Source organism: Elephantulus edwardii, unplaced genomic scaffold (genome assembly GCF_000299155.1).
Source record: "Elephantulus edwardii isolate Elephantulus edwardi_28Jun2011 unplaced genomic scaffold, EleEdw1.0 scaffold00257, whole genome shotgun sequence".
Classification (NCBI taxonomy): domain Eukaryota; kingdom Metazoa; phylum Chordata; class Mammalia; order Macroscelidea; family Macroscelididae; genus Elephantulus; species Elephantulus edwardii.
Genome location: NW_006400007.1, coordinates 2,858 through 10,720, shown reverse-complemented (window position 1 = coordinate 10,720; position 7,863 = coordinate 2,858).

Below are 7,863 nucleotides of genomic sequence, written 5' to 3'. Positions count from 1 at the left end.
GACCTCGTGATGTCACTATAAGAGGTGGTGACATGTAGATGAGGGGCGCGGTGACTGCTGGTTACGATATTTACTTTTCAGAACAAAAATCCCTTCTTTGCAGTAAAGGTGAGAGTCTGATTTGTAAACTTTTATAAGCGATATAATCTTGAGTTGAAGGCCCAGGTAGCTAAAACTACTATTCACCGTGACTCATCAGTGTGTAGAGGAGGAAAGAGTGTGAACAGGGGAACTGAGCAACTCATACTTACCTGGCAGGGGAGATACCATGATCATGAAGGTGGTTTTCCCAGGGCGAGGCTTATCCATTGCACTCCGGATGTGCTGACCCCTGCGATTTCCCCAAATGTGGAAAACTCGACTGCATAATTTGTGGTAGTGGGGGACTGCGTCCGCGCTTTCCCCTGATAATCTGGTATGCTCAATGAAAGAATTTACTAGAAGCATGTGGAAACCATTATTTTTAAGGAGGTTTTATTTCTGTCAAAATATTAATTAAAAAGCTATCAGTTTTGTAAGCTAACTGAAGCAGTGTCAGTAATCATAATTGGGGATGGATGGTATTTTTGAGTTGTGGTGGTGTATGAAAGTACTGAACTCAGCTGTTAAAATAATTAGTAGTCTGTCCTTTTGAGGTTTAAACCAGATTGTTCTTTGGAAGCAAGCATTTGGACCCAATGCTTAGGAAATAAAGGGTAGAGGCACAAGAGAGTTTTCCTGGGTGAGATCTTGTGTTGAATAAGAATTAAGCTATCTTTGAAGAACTTAACTAGTTTAGCTTAAATGTAGTCATTTTGGGACCATTTATAATATAAAATCCATGGGGTGTTTTTTTTTGTTTTTGTTTTTTTTTTTTAAATCCATGGTTTTTTAAGTCATCTCATAAATTGGACAAAGAATAAGGAATGTTGAAGACTTTCTGCCTTTGAATTGTAGTGTTGATGAGGAGTATTGAACATAAGTACACTACCAGAAGAGTGAACAAATGTCTTGGAAGAAGTATAGCTGCAGTGGTCCTTAGTACTGAGGATGGTGAAGGTTGTTTTCACATACTTTTTTTAATTTGGATCTTTTTGTTTTTTTCTTGTGCACTGTTGAGTTGGATTTCACTGGTACAGGAAAAGATTGCTCCTCCTTCTCTAGCAGAGCATCTGGTGAATTTGAAGTGCGTGCCTTTTGGATTGCAGCACAGCTTCTTGCCACTAGGCCACCAGAGCTCTTGGGGCATGTTGCTAAGAGGAAGCTATTCCCTGGAGAGGGACATGATGCTTAGAGAGGTGGTGGAAAAGCAGAGAAGACCCTTGACAAGGTGCATAATACTGTAATTGCCATAGTGGGACATTGTGTGTCGGGAAGTGTGACGATGGCACAGGATAGGACAGGGTTCAGATCTCTTGTTCATAGGGTCGCTATAGGTCATTCAGGACCCATTCACATCAATCAGGAGGAGCCTGGAGTCCCTGGAAAAAGACATCACACTTGTTAGAGGAGACCCTAAATGAGATGACTAATAACAGTGTCTGTAAGACTGGGTTAAAAAAAAACTATTTTGAGGATGTGGCAGGATCAGGCATTTTCAATCACAAGATTTACGGGGTCACTTTGAGTCATTGCTGACTCAGCAGCTCTTGTCTTATGTAGATGTAACTGCCAGGGAGAACTGCCCATCAAGTAGCTGTGACAGAAAACAGTTAACCATAGAACTAGCTTGATAGGAAAGTGCTCACTAATTCCAAGAACCATTACTAATATCTTATGGCCAAGTACACACCAGACAATAGGCTACAGAGAGGGTGAGGATGAGTGTAGGAGGAATGCTTTGAGAATGGTTTAAAAAGAAGTCAAGACTTTTGCATACTCTTTAGTAGATGTTAGTGTGTGAATCCATACTCTGTAGTGGATGTTAGCGTGTAAATCCTCAGAGATCTTGTACACCATTGTTCATAGCAGCGTTATACATCTTTGCAAGAACATGGAAATAGCCCAAATGTTCAACCACAATCTAATGGATTGAGAAATTGTGGTACAGTCACATGATGGAATACTACGTAACATGCAGGAACTTTGTAAATAATTCCCAACTTGGAGGGACTGGAGAGCATTTTACTGAGTGAACCAACTCAGTATCATAAGGACAAATACTGTATAAGACTGTTATTGTAGAATGAGTTTGGGGGCGATGGAGCAGAGGGGTGAGGATGGACGAGGTGGGGTGTGGTGGGGATGTGATGTTAATTGTAGGGTCACACAGTTTGATGGGTGGAGAGGTGTGTGTGAAGGAAACAGGAAAGATCTGATGTGAAAAACAATGTATACGAACTTTGTAAATTAACCAACAGAATAAAACCCCAACAATTTATACAAACTGTGTAAGTAAACCAGTATAAAAGAAAACTTTTATTTAAGTAATAATTTTTTTAAAAAATTTTATTTTATGTGTGTCCCGTCAAATTGGATCTGACTGGTACAGGAGGCGATTGTTCCTCCAGCAGAGCATCTGGTGGATTTGAACCACGCACCTCTGGGATTGCAGTGCAGCTCCTTGCTACTAGGCCATCAGCGCTCGCCTGATAATTTCTTAAGATATCCTCAGGGATGCTGATATTAGGGGGATTGAGGAGGTGAAAATGGAAATATTTTACATAAAGAATGTAATTTTATATTATTTGTGTAAATATAGTTTATTGTTAACAAGATTGAGTGAGTAGCAATGTCACATGCAGTCGAACGTTCTGGGATAACAGTGCCTGAAATTACACATTAGATTTTTTCAAAGTGAAAGAAGCAGTCTCAGTTCAGGGATGTTGTGAAGAATAGAGTACCAGGAGCCCCACAATGCAGGCCACTAAATGGAAAGAGGAAGTGGAGGCAGTAACAGTAGACTCCCATTTCCGTTAAATAAGCTTTATGCACAGTCTTATTAATTAGCTTGCTTCTATTTAATAACTGTCCAAATTGTAACATCCAAATTATACCATACCTTTTTATTATTTTTCTTTTTCATATAATTCTGTTTGTACCTGGAAATAAATAGAAGGCAAAATGAAGAGGGGTGAAAAATTACCATCAAAGGTGCTTTTTAAATTTATCTGAAAGTAAACCATTTTCTTAGTTACCTTGCTTAAGAACAGTGCCACATTATTGACTATCTGGATACTGTTTATAGTCACCGACATGGATAATAACATGTATTAAATGAAATAAAAGGCTCACCATTGGAATCCACCAACTGCCCCAGATGAGAAGGATGGGCGGTTTCCTCCATATGATTAAACTGCTTCTGAATACCTGCTGGGGGGTCAGCTGTGGGTTGGTTCCACCTCAACAGACTACAACAACAACAACTACAAAAGACATAAAACAGGACTCTGGTGGCCTAGTGTTAAGAAGCTGTGCTGCAATTCCAAAGGCATGGTACTCAATTTGAATCCACCAGTTGCTCTACTAGGGCAGTCTCCTCCCATACGATGTACTGCATCTAAAACTGGCTGGAAGGTCTGCTGTGAGTCAGTTCCTACTCTAAGGCACACGCTAATTTATCAGCACTTTCCACATGTTGTCAGTAGAGATCCTCTTCTTTATAACCTCCTACTTTTATTAAAGTACCAACGTGGCACCACTTATCAGCCCTGCTAGACTCAGTGGTTGGCATTGGGGTAGTGAGGAAGAACTGAAAGGGAATTGGGGCACTACTGCAGACCTCAGCCCTCCACAAGCTGAGTGTGTGGGATTCTAAGCTCTAATACAGTGGTCAAGTTTGGATGCCACATGTGAAAAGTTCAACCATTTCCTTATAGAGATTGTCAGGCACAATAACAACTCACAGCTTGAGAGATAGCTAGGTACAAGGTAGTTTTAAGCATTTTACCTATATTCACTCTTTTAAATGTTTCAGCAAACCCTTATGCATTATTATCATCCTATTTCCATTATAAAGACAAAGAAATGAAAAGGTGGATGGTTTTTTGTTTGTTTTTGTTTTTTAAAATGTGAAACATTTAAATCTGTTCCCTCATGCTTCTCTCTTTTAGAACAGGATGTCCCGGCAGGTCCCTCTTCCAGTCCCCTGTCCTGTGCAGCTTGGCTCCTTGAGAAATGACTCCCTGGAAGCTCAGCTTCTGGAATATGTGAAGCAGGGAAACTATGTGAAAGTCAAGAAGATGCTTAAGAAAGGTAAGCGCTGTTCTGGGATCCTGATGCAGATGGAGCCTCATCTCTGATTAGAAAAGATTACAGGGAATTCATAAACCCATAGGTAAATTCAAGGGCAGGGACGAGGACCAGGAGATGGACGAGTTAAATTTAGCGGATCTGTTCTGTACCTGCAGTTCAACAGAGATCTTTTGAATAGTCGTTCTGTGTTGCATTGAGGAACTCTTTGGCCCCTGTGGTTTTTCTGGAGGCTGAAGCCTCCAATTCTTCTTGATTCCTTTTTCTCCTTCAAACCCATCTTACCTACTAAATCTCCTAAGGCCTTTTTTGCTGCTTCCAGGTTTGGTGCTTTTTGTTTCAGAGTTTTCTTCCTGAAGGCTCTAAGTAGCTCAGTCTACAGGGCAAAGAGAAATAGGAAACCTAGCTCAGGAGGCTGTCAAAGGACAAGCTCAAACACCACCCCGCCCCCCTTCCTGATCTTGGCTAGTATATAGTCCCTCATTCTGAGAATTCCAAGAAATTCTGGAATTCCAAGAAATCCTGCTGGAACCTCTTCTTGGTATTGATTCAACTCCTTGCTATAAAATCAGAATCTAGGAATGGTCTGACCCTCTAGTGTGTTTCAGAGACTGTAAATTGCCCGGGACCACGGACAGTCTTGGATGAAAGTGACTGGAAAGCACTTCACAAAAAAAACAAAAACAAAAACAAACACCCCACCAAACCAAAAGCCACACTGCTCTAGCACAAGACTTATCCAAGTTGCCCTGACACTGCTCCTTTCTCTGAAGGAATTCAAACAGGGCATTTTAAAAAGCTTTTATTAGGAGAGGTGGTTGCATGACAGGACACATAGTCTCATTGCTCATGCTACCATGATAAAGTTAAAATATGTGGTTGATTCAGAACATCTTGTGAATGTCCAAGTGGAATTTTGCTTCCTGCCATTGTGAGATTGTTATTGTTGGGTTTTTAAAAAATTTTTAAAAATTTTATTATTTCTTTGTTTGTGTACCGTCAAATTGGATCTGACTAGTACAGGAGGAGATTACCCCTCCTGCTCCAGCAAAGCATGTGGTGGATTTGAACCACATACCTCTGGTATTGCAGTGCAGCTTCTTGCCACTAGGCCACGAGAGCTCCCTTGAGATTGTTGTTATTGTTATGTTCCGACGAGTCCCCTGAGACTCATAGCAACCCTTTGTACAACAACCCTAAACTCTGCTATATCCTGTGCTAATCTCTTTGTCTCTGGCACACCTATCCCCATTACCCCAGTCACAGAATCAATCCATCTCCTCCATCCTCCCAAGCATGAAATCCCCCTCTTAGGACTAATCCCGCCTGCAACTTGTCCAAAGTATGTCAGACGAAGCTTCAGAATCCTTGCCTCGAAGGAGCAGCCTGTCTTCACTCTCTCCAGTACAAAGCTGTTTGTTCTCCTAGCAGGTATATTCAGTACTCTTCTCCAACACCACAGATCAAAGGCAACAGTTCTCTTTCTGTCATCCCTAGTCATTGTCCAGCTTTCTGATACAAAGCAAATGATTGCAAAAACTATGGCACCTTAGTCTCCAGACTGACATGGTTGCTCTTCAGTCCTTTTGGAGAAGTCTCCAGAATGGCAGACTTCCCCAATGCAATTCGTCTTTTAATTTCCTGGTTGCTGGTACCAAGAGTGTTGATTGTGGAGTCAAGCAAACTAAAGCTGTTAATAATTTCAATCTCTTCACCATTTATCAAGGTGCTGCCAGTCAGCCCAGTGGTGAGAATCTTTGTTTTCTTCAATTGATCTTGAAGGCTTCAGTCCTTGATCTTTTACAGCAAGTGCATCAGGTCCTCCTCAGTTTCAGCAAGCAGGGTTGTGTCATCTGCATAACGCAGATTGTTGATGAGTCTACCTCCAGTCTGATGCACATTTTTCCTCATAGAGCCCAGTCTCCTGGATAATTGAAAAGGTATGGAGATAAGACACATCCCTGGCATACACTCTTCCCAATTCTGAATGATAGAATGTTTCCTTTCTCTGTTTTGATGACTCCCCCTGTTCTGACTACTGCCTCCTGGTCCAAGTATAGGTTTCTCATAAGCACAATCAAATGTTCTGGGATTCCCATTCTTCTCAGAGTCAGCCACAGTTTGTTGTAACACACAGTCAAATGCCTTTGCATAGTTAATGAAACACAGACATTCCTCTGGTACTCCCTGCTTTGAGCCAAGATCCATCTAACATTAGCCATAATACCCCTAATACCATGGCCTCTTATAAACCCAGCCTGCACTTCAGGCAGTTCTCTGTTGATTTGTTGTTACAGTTGTTTTTGGATAATTTTTAGCAGAGTCTTGCTTGCATGTGATATCATTGAATTGTTGGATAATTTCTGCACACTCTTGGGTCACCATTTTTTGGAATGGAAACAAATATAGATCTCTTCCAGTCAGTGAGCCAGGTGGTTGTCCTCCAGATTTCGTGGCACAACTTGGTGAGCACATCCAGGGCAGAGTCTGTTGAAATATGTTAATTGGTATGTCATCAGTTCCTGGGGGCCTGTTTTTTGCCAGTTCTTTGAGAGCAGTTTGAAGTTCTTCCTTCATCACCACAGGCTCTTGCTTATACATTGTTTCATGTAATTCTTCTGTGTCCACCAATTTCTTTTGGTACAATGACTCTGTACACTCTTTGTATCTTTTAATGCTTCCTGGATCATTTAATATTCTGGCCAAAGCATCTTTAAGTATTGCAGCTCAAGGCTTGAATTTGTTCTTCAGTTTCTTCAACTTAAGAAATGCCACTCTGATTTTCTGACTCCCACTCTGCACATTTCATTATAATACTTTACTTTGTCTTCTGTGCTGCCCTTTGAAGCATAAAAGTAGGTTGTCACTATAACATTAGTACTCAATAAAATGTGTCATTAGAGGAGAAACAGGATGTATTAGGCCAGAAGTAAATGTAGAAGCTTCTTCTGGGCTTAGAAACCAAAGACCGACTGTTCAGAGTGGACATTAAAGGGAGAGATAGATATTTGGTGTCACAAGGCCTCAATTTACACTTAAATTCCAGAGATTGTCTGTTGTGTGACATTTGGCAAGTTATTCTTTCTCAGTATAGTAAAACCATAAACCAAACCCACTGCCATCATACTGATTCCAGCTCCTAGGAACCTTGTACAGCTGAGTAAAATTGCTCTTAAAGCTTCTCAGAAATAGTTTTTTTAAAAATATTGTATTAATTTTAATGAACGTTTACAGAGATTTTGGATTTCCATTCATTCATTGTTGCTTTTTTCTCCCTGCTCACCCCTCCCCCCAGCCCAGTTCGCTCTTCTCTTTGAAAACTAAAAGAAAAATTCTTTCGTTGTTTTACAATCCCTCCCCCCAGGTCCACTCCACTATGCAGTCTTCGTTCTGGACTCCCGTCATGGCAATAATACCTAATCATATATCCCTTTTAAACTGTTCTTTCCCTCATCTGTTTCAATGAAGTATACATAATTTATGCAATTTTTCTCAGTCTCACGCCAAGCCTGATGTCAGTCCTGTTCTACAACAGTGGCATTATGAAGTATTTGTCCTTTTATGACTGAGATAATTCACTCAGCAAAATGTCCTCTAGGGTCACTCATTTTGAATAATATTGCATGAGTTCCTTATTTTTCAATGCAGCGTAGTATTCCATTGTGTGAATATACCACAGCTTCTCTATCCATT